General features: G+C 33.2%; 1 pseudogene; it reads left to right on the forward strand.

Moving 5' to 3' along the window:
* The first annotated feature begins 4,544 nt into the window (after window positions 1-4,544).
* Window positions 4,545-9,051, forward strand: LOC112098937 (annotated as a pseudogene).
* Window positions 9,052-13,803: the final 4,752 nt, after the last annotated feature.

Genomic DNA, 13,803 nt, shown 5'->3' on the forward strand with positions numbered 1-13,803 from the left:
CCATGTTAGCCTAATCATTGGCTCTCATCCCACTAACTCCATTTCATGAAAATATGTGTAAACCAAAAATAAAATCAAGTTTGAATTCCTAAAAGATAAAATTCTTAAAGGAATAGCTTTTTTATTGCTATGCACGTTCTTTGTATAGAGTTATGCTATTTACATGCATGGCTAGATACTTCACATGGTAAGTGTTTACATGGCAAGAATCACCATTTAATTATACAATATTTTCATGAGATTATTCTTCTCGTATTTACAATCTTGTTGATCTCCTTCCCTGAATACAGATTCTTACTTTGTGTTCAAGGTTATTGCTTGACAGCTTCACACGATTATGTGGCATCTGACTTGTACTCTTTTCTAACTCCCCCCTTCAAGCTTAACTGTCTATTTGAGACTTTAAGCTTGTCTCTTAAAAATCTGAAATGATCACAACTCAAGGGTTTTGTCAAAACATCTGCCACTTGTTCCTTTGTTAGTACATATCTCACTTTTTGTTCACCATTTGCAATTTTTTCTCTGACGAAATGTATATAAATTTCGATGTGTTTAGTTCGGGCATGAAATACTGGATTGCTGGCAAGGGATGCTGCACTTGTGTTATCACACCAAATTACTGGTCTTTGTTTTGGCTTCATTCCAAGTTCTCCTAGCAAAGAACATATCCACGTGATTTCAGCACTTGTATCGACAAGGGACCTATATTCTGATTCAGTGCTAGAGCGTGCCACCACCTTCTGTTTTTTTTATCTCCATGAGACTAGGTTACCACCAAGGAATGTGTAGTAACCACCAATAGACCGTCTGTCATCTTGATCACTTGCCCAATCTGCATCAGTGAAATACATCAGTCCTGGTTTTCCTTTTGGTGTGAAGTGTAGGCCATAATTTAAGGTTCCTTTTAAGTATTTGAGAATTCTCTTACACCCCTCCCAATGAGTTTGTTTAGGTGCTTTTAAATATTGGCTTAGTGTGTTCACTGCATACGTTATTTCAGGCCTTGTTAAGGTAGTATATTGTAGGCCTCCAATTACACTCTTGTACAAGGTATTGTCACCGAAGGCTTTCCCTCCTTCCTTTCTCAACTTGGTACTTATGCTCATTGGTGTAGGCAGGCTTTTTCAATTTTCCATTCCTATTCGTTTTAGGAGGTCAGTGATGTATTTCCCTTGCAATAGATGCATTCCCTTAGTAGTCCTTTCTACTTCAATTCCCAAGAAGTATTTTAGTGAGCCAAGATCCTTCAGAAAGAAGCTTTTATTCAGCTTCTGAATCACATCGTCAATTATCTTACTATTACTTCCTACGAGTAGTATGTCATCTACATACACAAGTAATAGCACTGTATCTCCATTTTCGTTCATAAAAAATAGTAAGGCGCCTAATATTGAGTTTTCGAACCCCCAGTCTTTAAGGGCTGAACTGAGCTTATTATACCAGACCCTTGGAGCCTGTTTGAGGCCATAAAGTGCCTTTTTTAACTTGCAAATATATTGTGGCTTTCTTTTGTCCTCGAAGCCTCTCGGTTGACTCATAAAAACTTCTTCACATAGTTCACCATGCAAGAATGCATTATTCACGTCCACTTGTTTGATATCCCGGTTGTTCATAACAGCTAGGTTCAACACAATTCTAATAGTTGGTGATTTGGCCACTGGACTGAAAGTTTCGTTAAAATCGATGCCCGCTGTTTGATGAAACCCTTTAGCCACAAGTCTCGCTTTATACCTTGCCACAGTGCCATCTGGATTATACTTCACCTTGTAAACCCATTTATTTCCTACTACCTTTTGATCCCGAGAGGGTGGAACCAATTCCCAGGTTATTTTTTTCTGTAGTTCTTCAAACTCTTCCCTCATGGCTGTCTCCCATTTTTTTATTTTTCAACGCCTCTTCTACACTTACTGGAGTGTCAATGATCTCTCTTGCTAATCTTTTTGCTATGTAAAATTTGGGTTTATATATCCTAGACTTGGCTCTTGTGATCATAGGGTGACTAGGGAAAAGTGTTTGTGGCTGACTTTTTGACTCTGTAGTTGCAGTGTTTTGGGTACTTTCTGGTGTTGTTTCTGTGTTTGTCATGGTTTGTTATGGTGTTTCAGGTTTTGTAGTGTTGGTCTCTTGGTTTGGTGAAAGGATGTGGTTCTCTCGGTCTGTTGGACAATGAAGGTTGGAGCCTCCTTCTTGAACAACTGCTAGTGGAGATGTAGCTGAGGCACATCCTGAAGTAGAAACTTGTGGCACTGTTAGGATTTGAGCATAATATGGACACATAATTGTATTTTTCTCACTTACAGCAGGTTGAAATGCTTTGTCATTTTGAAATGGAAATTCAGATTCATTAAAGACCACATTTATTGCTATATAAACTCTCCTGCTACTGTGTAAGCACATGTATCCTTTTTGTTGAGAGCTATATCCTATAAAAACACATTTAGCAGTGCGAAAATCTAATTTATATGAGTTGTATGGCCTTAAGTGGGGAAAGCATGCACAACCGAAAACCTTCATGAATTTGTAATTAGGCTTTTGATGATAGATTATCTCATATGGGGATTTTTGATTGAGTACTAATGTCGACATCTTATTTATTAAGAATGTGGCTGTTTCAATGGCTTGCCACCAATACTTTATAGATATTGAGGCTTGTGCTAGTAAGGTTAGATTGGTTTCTACTATATGCCTAGGTTTTCTTTCCACCCTTCCATTTTGGTGATGAGAGTGAGGACTTGAATGCCTAAATAAAATTCCATTTTCTTTGAGAAATGGTACAAAGGATCTAAATTCACCCCCCCCCCCCAATTTGTTTGTAAGGTTTTGATTTTCTTTTCAAGTTGTGTTTCAATCGTTTTCTTAAACACTTGGAAGGTGGAAAAAGTTTCTGATTTAGCAACCAATGGATAAATCCATGTAAATCTAGAATAGTCATCTACAATGTTTAGGTAGTACCTATAGCTGTTTCCAGAGGCTATTGGTGCTGGTCCCCAAAGGTCAAGATACAATAATTTGAGAAGTTCCTTTGTTTTTGTTGCTGAGTTTTTATGGCTTAGTCTATGACTTTTCCATATTGGCATGCTGCACAAAATTGAGGAACGAAAATTTTATTGATATTACTAGATACATCACATGACATTAATATGTCATTTAATGTTTGAACACTAGGGTGACCAAATCTTTGATGTAATGTATCTATTTTATTGACTCCATTACAAGTTGATTCTAGAATTTGACTCTTAGAAGACTCTGACTCGCTGTGTGATGACACATGTTTATTTAAAGCAGTAAAAAGAGAAGTTACAAGGGGACTTTTGACTCTGGATTCAAGTGTTTTGCAGGATGTTTTCAACAGATACAATCCTCCATCAGCCGTTCCTTGAAGCAAGACTTTCTTCCTCATCTTGTCCTATATAAGGCAAGTATTTTTCTTGAAAACAACAAATAAGTCATTGTTAGATAATAATTTAGAGATGCTAAGGAGATTTTTTATAATATGAGGGACATGCAAAACATCTTTTTAAATAATTGGCTTCTGATATGGGACAAGTAATGAGGATCTACCAATATAGTTTATTTCTAATTTATGACCATTACCAACCATAAGTTTGTCATTTCCCTTGTATTCAGATTTCATTTCAAGGTTTTCAATCTGATATGTGACATGGTTTGTAGCACCATTATCCAGGTACCAACCTTGATCATTTTCTGAATCAACCTTTGCAACATTAGCTATGGCTTGACTCTGGTTTTTCTCATTGCTTTGTGGCTCGTAGTCTTCTTTAAAGCGATGCCAGCAATCGAACACAATGTTTCCTACCTTTCCACAAATTTGGCAAGTTGGCTTTGATTTTCCTCTGCCAAATGTTTGTGGTGTTTTTGCTCTGCCTCAACCTCTTGGATTGTTTCCTTTTCCACTATTGTATTTTCTTTGGTTTTGAGTAGATTGAGCATAGTTTGCTGATATGTTCCCATCAGAAGCTATATTGGCAGCAGTATGCAGCTGATCAAGTCTGCTTTCACGGTTCAAGAGAAGTGAATACACTTCTTGAAGAGGTAGTGTGTCTGATCTTGCTGTTATATTAACCACTACAGGGTCATATTCTGATCCCAAGCCTACAAGAATATAAAGAACTAAGTCTTCTTTTGTGATGGGATTTCCTGAGGCGGTGAGATTGTCAGCAAAGTTTTTCATTTTGGAATAAAAGTCACTAACAATCATCGACCCCTTTTCTGGGTTTGAAGTTGCATCCTAAGTTGTAGGATTCGAGCTTTTGACTGAGAGGAGAAAAGTCTTTCTAGCGCACTCCAAACTTCATAGGAAGTGGTGCAACTGATGACTGAACTTAAGACACTTTCACTCATTGCGGACAGCAGCCAGGGGTGGATGCAGTGTAGGACGACCGGGGGTTCAAGCCCGCACTAAAAAAAAAATCCCTTTTTGTTTAAAAGAAAAATTAATAAATTTTTAAATAATCACTGTCAAATTATCAAATAGACCCATTCTTTGAGTTTTTACAACCACAGTAGAGAGAACATTTTCAGTAATGAAATTTGTGAATAATGAACTTCGGAATCGGATGGGAGATGAATGGATGAATGATAATTTGATTGTTTGTATAGAAAAAGATGTATTTAATAGTATTGATAATGAGTCTATTACACAACGTTTTTAGAATATGAAATCGCGTAGAGAACGATTGTAAATGTGTTATAAAAAATTTTATATGTTCAAGTTTTAATTTTTACATTTTACTGTTATTTAATTTAGCCTTCGGTAAATAATTTTTCTAGATCTGCCACTGACAGCAGCCAACTAAGAAGAAGTTGGTCCTATTTCTTCCAAAGTGCATATTCTGGATTTACAGTCGTTTCAGCAGTTTGGTTATCTGCAGCAACTACCAGAAATTTGTTTGGGCAAGGTTTTGTGTTGTTTATGAACCCTTCAAGTTCATTGCCACGGATTGGGGGCAGGACTTGAGATTTTCACATTAGGTAATTTTGTCTATCTAGCTTGATTGGGACGGTGAAATTGAAGGTGTTGGGATTGGTTTGTGGTATTGTATGGGTGGCGGAATTGGTGGTATTAACAAAACTAGATGAAGCCATTATTTCGACTTACCCTGCTCTGATACCAAGATAAAATTCTTAAAGGAATAGCTTTTTCATTGTTGTGTACGTTCTTTGTACAGAGTTCTGCTATTTATATGCATGACTAGATACTTCACATGGTAAGTGTTTACATGGCAAGAATCACCATTTAATTATACAATATTTTCATGAGATTATTCTTCTCATATTTACAATCTTGTTGATCTCCTTCCCTGAATACAGATTCTTGCTTTGTGTCCAAAGTTATTGCTTGACAGCTTCACACGATTATGTGCATCTGACTTGGACTCTTTTCTAACTCTAAAGATCGTTCGAAACAATCAGATAAGGCGCTCCATGGCCCAAAAGGCAATTTTTGAACCATGATGAAGCGTGGAAGGCAAATGCCAATACTTATCATTATACTTTAGGTGTAAGTCTCTTGATCTTACTCGTGAGATTTGATCAATTAAAATTATACTATAGGTCACGTTTTCAAATACTTTTAACAAAGTCATTTTTAATTGAAATTAATTACTCTAAAATAAAACGCCAAATGCATGCTTTCAAATTCAATGAATTATTACTTCTCTTTTTCTTCACTTTAAAAGAAAATATAGTGTGCATCTGCGATACTATAAACCTTATCTGATAGATCAATTTAGCCGACATGACTTCTATTTGCACTGAGATTTGAGGAAACTCCGTAATTGGACAGTAATGGCAAGATCAATCAGTCGCAAATGGACCCAAATTTTTCCAAAGCTACAGCTGTAAGAAATTTGGAACCCTTCAAAGATATGGTAAAAGAGGTAATTGAGAGCCCGTTAACGACAAAGGCCGAGAACATAATCCTGTAAATCAACATCATATCTCGAAAAAGAGAAAACGTGTCAACTGAGTTCGTAAAAGAAATACTTGAGACATGTCGTCACTGCTACTACAAGTTAATGCGAAAGACGATATTCCAACTAACGCTCGGCAAAATTCGGCCGTTCTACATAGCGAGTGTTTTTATTGAAAGGGCAAAATTACCTCAACATGAAAACGAAAAGCTAGAGAACAAGATAGGAGCTAGAGAGGAGGGTAGGAGCTGCTAGGTAGATGATTAGGATGACTAATAATGAGAAGAATACAGCACTCCACGAGGCAGGGTTCCAGAAAAATGTCGATGTAGCGAAAATACTGAGAGAAGACCTTGATTGTCCATATTCTGCAAATAATTACGGCCAAATGGCACTCTACGTGGCTGTCGAGAGAGCATCTGATGAGACGGTGCTTGGATTGCTAGAAAAGTACACATCAGTGTCCCATATGAAGGCCCGAACGGAAAGACGGCTTTACATGCTGCAGTAATGAAATTTTATTTCAGTAGGTTTAACTATATACCAATTTCAATATTATATCTTTTTTTAATAGATTATGTTAATAATGTTTAAGTAATGCACCATTAAAAATTCATTAACAAATTGTACATCCGTCAGTAATTTATTTAGGATATATTGCTTGATATAAATTAGTATTTCAAGACATAACAAAAATGATAAAGAGCTAAATGCTAACAAAACACTAACAAAAATTTGATAAAAATAACCGTTAAACAGGCTCGTTTCACCGTTTTAAAAAATAAGTGACTAAAGCAGGCCCGTTTCACAGTTGTTTTTCTCAATCTTTGTTAGCTTTTTGTCTAATTTTTTTTGTCTAAATATCCTTGCTCAGATAATAATATCCAAAGTTTTTTTTTTTTTTTTTTTTGTATTTGGTTTGATTTAGTCGTGTTTGTAGGGATGATAGAAATCCTCATCAGGACAAGGTTCTTGGGGCATTTTCCCCATTCAGCGGGATTACCCAATTTCTTTTTCGATGAAGGGATGGGAATGAGGTGGAATCCCAACCTCCTCCCCATTTCCCCATTTTTTTATTTTTATTTAATTTTTCTAGAATAATTAGTAAATAAATAAGAAAATTTAAATTGTACAATATTAAATATTATTGTAAATAACAAATATCAAAATATTTATACAAATAATATAAATATTAGTTAATATAAATACTTTAATATAATTTAAAATAAACCACAGCCTAAAGGCCACAACCTTACAGGTCCACAATCCACAAACCAAACCCTAAGCCACTCTCTCACAACGTTAAGGTCAGCACCTATCTCGTTCTCATCTCATCATAGCCTAGTAGCATGTTGCGTCTTTGGCGGCCGAGCAGCCCAACTCGTCACGTTGTTAGTCAATAGCCTTGCTCACAGTGTTTATCTTGCCATAGTCAGTGTTCAAGAGGTATCATTACTCATGGACAGTGCTCACCTCAATATTGTATACAAATAACATTATTTGAATTTTGTTTTGAAAATCATTATTTGAATATTATATATACCAAAAGTTTGATGAATTAAAATGAAATAAGACCCATTCATGATCATACTCATTTTATTTTATACATTTTTAGGTTAATATGATTAAATTAAGTTCAGAAAGTAAAAATGTATTAACTATTCAAGGATCGAGAACCTTTGGGGATTCCTTGTTATTGTTTGGGGATGCTCATCCCCTCTCCTAAAGCAATTTTGACGGGGACGGGAGGGGCCCAAGACATATCTCATATGTAGAATATCGGGATACATACGGGTATATCAGTTCCCTTCCTTTCCCTCCCCATTACCATCCCTATATGTTTGAATTATTTACAAATTAAAATTGAATAAATCAAATTTACATGTGATTTGAATTTGAGTCTGATTTATTGGTGACATATAGATGATAAATTCAAGTTAAGCAAGCAATGTAGATGACCAAATCAAATTGACTTAGGAATAAAGTTGCACGGGTTTTTCTTTTTAAAGGATATATGTAGAGCCTTTATAGCGAATCAAATAGAAAAAATAACATGCACCCCACCAATGAATCTCACGTTAATAAGATAAATTTTTATGGTAAATCTGTTATTAATTCAAACCTTAAGGTATCAATTAAAATATTTTAACTTTTACTTATTCTTTATGAGGTTAAGATGTGGTCGAAGGTGGTTCTCTGTGATTAGTCCTTAAATAGTTCATTTCTTTTAAATAATGCTCAATATTCCTTCTCATCTTTCTTCATTAATTTATTTATTTTGTTATTCTAAACTTTTTTACTTGGAGTGCATCTTCTTTAGAGTTATGAAAATTGCTCTTTAGGAGTGCTTTGCACACATGATGAGATTTCTAAAAGTCTGGTTGGGTAACAACTTTTCTGTTGTAAGAAGCAACTGTTTGGTTTCTGGTTGCAGCCTCGGGGTAAAGCGTATATAACTTTTTTTGTTAAATAACAAGGTTACTGTTCTAAAGCCGTTGTTGTTAATCGCTGTTTTGTCGCTGTTTTGCCAGATTGGGAATTAAAAAAAATATATTTTGATTCATATTTCCAAGTAAGTAACCCCTAAATTTGGGTCATTTCAAAATATATACTTATATTAAAACGTTTCAATATTATTTGATTTATCTTCTGTCATCTCAGTTGATGCTGCGTTACAAAAATTACTTGAGAAAAAGAAGAGTCTGATCAAAGAAACAGACCAATAGGGGTGGAAATCCGTTTAATACGCAGCATATCAGGCAAAGCACTTGATGAGTGCGCCTTTAGAAATTGATCAATCTGCGTCAAAGATGGTTGACCAAGGTCAAAAGATGATAGTTCTTTATTTTGCAGCGGAATGAGGGCATGCCAAAATAGTTAAAGCAATTATTTCCCAAAATCCAGAATGTTACGAACTGGTCGACAACATGTAATGGAATTTTCTTCATTAGGCTGTGCTTAGTTTTAAAGTTGAAGGATTAAGAAATCTTCTTGAAAATAATCCGTTAGCGAGAGTCTTACAAATGAGGGGGATGCCAAGGGAAGCACTCCTGTGCTTGCTACCGTCCATGCATATGAATTCGATGCAGGGCCGGCTTTAGAGTTTGAGGGGCCTTAGGCGAAATTTTTTTATGAGACCTCTATTATTTTATAATTTTAATACTCAAAGACATATAAAAAGAATTTATTTCATCTTTAATTCTTGAATTTCAACAATAATAAAAAAATCAAAAGTTTAAAAAATAAAATCTAAAAAATAGTCAAGAAGATTGATTTTTTTATTCCATTAAAACCATTAAAAACAAACAAACAAATAAATAAAAACAATTTTATTTTCAAATAGAATATTTAGAATGATAGAATATAAAAATTTTAAAATGATGAGTTGATGTTCAAAAATAAAAATGGACTTTATATTTTAAGAAACTAAGTATTTTAAATGAACCAATGAATATAATAATTTTATTTGTAGAGAAGAGAACAAGAAATTTTTTTCATTTACTAATTCTTGAGATTATGAGGTTTTTAATAGACATTAAAAGAAATATTAAAAGTCAAATATGCTAATATTGAATAATTGAAAAGGAATGAAGGTTAAAGAATACTATTAATTATATTTCTTTAAAATTAAGGTTCCCAAATGTAGATTTTTTATAAAAAATAATTCTTCGTTATAGAATAATTAAGAATAGAGAGATATCTAATAAACTTTTTGATTTCTTGAAATACGTATTAAAAATATTTTATTAATTAGAGAATTATTAAAGAAATACTCAAAAAATGAGGCTTTCTTAAAATATGAGGCCTTAGGCGATGGCCTTGTTCGCCTATACCTAAAGCCACCCCTGATTCAATGTTTATATGATTACGACGGCTTTTGCTAATGAATGCACTGTCAAGAAGCAAAACGTCAGTGTTGAAACATGTTGAAATATGCCTCTTTTCTTTTTCAATACTTTACTAATTGTTTTTCTTTTTCTTTTTTCTAGTTTATGCAATTAATTAATTTTCATATGTAAATTTCAGGAAGAAATCCAAAAAAGTCCAAAGATGTAGGCAGAGGACAGTATTCAGATGGTGTTATACTCATAAGAGACCAGAGCCATTTGTATTGCGAAAGAAATACCCTGATGATCCTGAAAATGATTTCAAGGATACGAGAGCATCAATTTGGTAGTGCTTGCACTCATTGCAACATTAGCCTTAACAACAGCTTTCACCATTCCTGGTGGTCATAAAAGCGAAAATGGCACGAGGGAATTGCGTGGGCCATTTCCCCCAAAATACCCAAAATATACCTTAAACCATTAAAATCTTTAATTTTAAATATATATATATATATAAGTACAAAATAACCTCAATAAAATCATAACAAAATTGAATTATTTCCCTAAATCACAAAGTCGGGGAAGGTCAAAAGAAGTGAAAATAATATTTGACGTTTACTTGACTTGTTTAAAAAATTACTCAACTTCCTACTAGACTTACTCAACTTCCTTGCTTCACTACTTGCTCGACTTACCCGACTTAGTACTCGACTTCTTTAAAAAATAACATAACTGTTATTTAACTTGTTCAAAAAATTTACTCAACTTTTACTGGATTTGTTTTACATATTGATAGACTTAATACTTGGCTCATTCAATATACTTACTCGACTTGATCAAATAACTTCTTACTCAACATTATCACTCGTCTCCTACTCGACGTGTTCAAAAGCTTACTCGACTTCCTTCTCAACTAAATACTCGACTTGACTCACTTACTTCACTTCTTACTGGATTGAATACTCGACTTACCCGACTTCAAACCCGACTTCTTTAAAAATTAGCATTACTATTACCTGACTTGTTCAAAATATTTACTTGACTTTTACTCAATTTAAAAATTTTTAATACTCGACTTCATTTATCTTCAAAATTATTAATATTTGACTCATTCAATATACTTACTCGACCTCCTACTCAATTAGATACACGACGTACTCATCTCCTTCACTTCGTACTTAACTAAATATTGGACTTACTCGACATCGTACTCGACCTCTTTGAAAATTACATAACTCTTACTGGACTTGTTTAAAAAATTTACTCGACTTTTACTTGACTCATTTAATATACCTACTAGACTTCCTACTTGACCAAATACTTGACTTCCTCATCTCTTTCACTTCTCACTCGACTAAATTCTCGACTTACCCAACTTTGTACTAGACTTCTTCCTAGACTGATTTTTCAATCACTCATAACTTAAATTGAGTCTTAAATCCCTATATTTTATGCAATAGTGTGTGTGCAAGCACAAAAATGAATAATATACTATTAAAACTCATAAATCATTAGTAATTATACTTGTAATGAAATCAAATCAAACCTTAAGCATATAAAAAGGTTGCATTTCAAACATACCTTATCCATCACTTGACAATGCACCTTTTGAATGATTTATTTTTATGAAAATCCTTTGTATTAGAGGTAAGAAATGAAATAGTGAGAGAGAACGAAACCGTTAGAAAATATTCAGGGCCAAATAGGGTCTATTTAAATTTAAAAAAAAAACCCACATGGCACAACACTCCTAAGGAGAAATACAGCTTTTCAAGCATTTATGAAATAAATACCATTGTCGTGATCCTTTCTCTTTCTTCCGTCTTTATGGACTTCGTGTTGTCTCTTAAACTTATTAGAAAATGTCTCTTTTTTCAATAAGAATTTTTTAAGATATATTCTTTTTCAAGAGGATTCATATCTAAGGAATAAAATAATTATTATATATAAGGATGTTGTATTTACTTGTTTGTACAGCGCAACAATCAGTTCTTTGCAAGTAAACAATTTCTAAAAACTAAAAACAATAGGTCTATTGAGAGACTTGTTAACATTTATATATCCATAATATTGATTATACATTTAGGGAAGGACAGTCCACCACAAGACCACCATATTTTGATGGAAACGATTACCCATATTGGAAAATTAGGATGAGAATTTACTTGCAAGCTCTAGATTATGAGATTTGGGAAATTGTTAATGATAGTCCTTTCATGCCGACTGCTAAAAATAAAAAAAGGGAAAATTAATTGATTTACTTAATTTTCTAATAGTCGGTCATCATTTTAATTGTACATTAATCACTAATGTGTTAATGAAAATCAAATTTGAGATCCAGGCTAGTCTATTTTGCTGTCAATGATTAAATTGAATTGGAGAGAAGAAGTGAAAATCAAATTTAATATTTTAATTTTTTTTGTACTTTCTCACGTTGATAGAATAAAATCTTGTCTATTTTGTCAAAAAAATATGAACAACTCTATGTACTTTATGTACTACATAATGAATAAAATTGCAGTTAGAAATAAGCAAAAAAAAATTCATAATGTGTGTTAGAAGATGGTGTAGTTTTTTTAGAAAAAATTAATACATTGATATATTATAATTAGAATCGTACTAGTATTTAAAATAAAAAATTAATCAAAATTATTCTCAATAAGTCTAGTGTAACATAGCTTGAATTTCTTTCCTTCTATAATATTGGCAATATCTACTCCAACCATATAAACAAAGGAAAAATTTTACCCCTCCTTAATTTAGTTAAGAAGGGAAGTTAGGACTCAAAGGTTGTACCAATGAGTTAAGAACATAATCAAATAAAATTTACCATTCAAAAGAGATAATGACACATAATTTAAAGTTAAATTAAGACCAAGAAAGACTAATAGGTTCATTCGGTTCGTGGATTATTTTTCAAGAGAAACTTGTGTGTATTTTTTAAAGCAAAAGTCAAATATTTTTTTAAGCTTTCAAGAAGATTAAAGCTACAGTGTTATATTTTTTTAAGCCTTTATGGCTATAAAATGTTATTTTGATGAGAACAAATCACATGTTTTGGATAAATAAGGAATTACACATTATGTTTTTAAAACAATAAAATGATTGTATGAAATTTGTTGTTTTCAATTTTATGAAAATTTTTGAAACTTTGAAATGAACAAGTATTGTTTTAAAATTCTGAAATGGATTTGGTTCTTTAAAGATTTGGGTTATATTATAATTTTAAGATTTAGGGCAAAACTATAATTTTGGAAAATAATTGTTTCACTATAGAAAGTGGCTAACCGAATTCACCAAAGCGGCAAACCGGTTATCAAGCCGAAGTTCTCTCGAGTAAAAACGGCTAATTGGAAAATGAAAAAAGGCAAACCGGATGTGCAAAAATTCAAATCTTTGACTATAACGGTAACATCAAGCGGCAAACCGGTTAACATGAAGCAACAAGCCATTTATCATTAGGAAGTAAATAACGGCTAGTTTTCTGCTTCAACTATAAAATGGCTTCAATTAAATTCAAATAAAGAGAGACAACTATTGTTATCATTGAGCAATCCTCTGCAATCTGAGCATAAAATTTGTGTATTCATCTCATTCATTCACACACATTGAACTTTCATTTGTAATCAAACACATTGTGTAAGGGAAATTTATTTGTAATTATTTTTGTAAAATCAAGTTGAGAGGTTGTAAGTGTTGGGATACACTTGGATTAAGAGATTAATGATAATCTCTTGTTGTAAAAATATATTGACACCTTGGAAGTTAATGTTAAGCATTGTTGAAGTCTTGGATGCTCACTTAGTAAAATTCTCAATCCCTATGAGCTTGGAGGCGCGGAAGTAGGCACGGTTGGTCAAACCACGTAAAAATTGCGTGTTTGCTCTCTCTTACTTTATAACTTTATTTTTCATTGCACATTAATTTGTTTATTTCGAATTTGGTTGATTTGTTTAAATTGCATTAAGTTTTAATTGCTTAAATTTTTATAAACCCAATTCACCCCCCTCTTGGGTTGCCTAGTTTGTATTTCACAATGGAGA

This window comes from Citrus clementina, unplaced genomic scaffold, assembly GCF_000493195.1.
Source record: "Citrus clementina cultivar Clemenules unplaced genomic scaffold, Citrus_clementina_v1.0 scaffold_9, whole genome shotgun sequence".
NCBI lineage: Eukaryota > Viridiplantae > Streptophyta > Magnoliopsida > Sapindales > Rutaceae > Citrus > Citrus x clementina.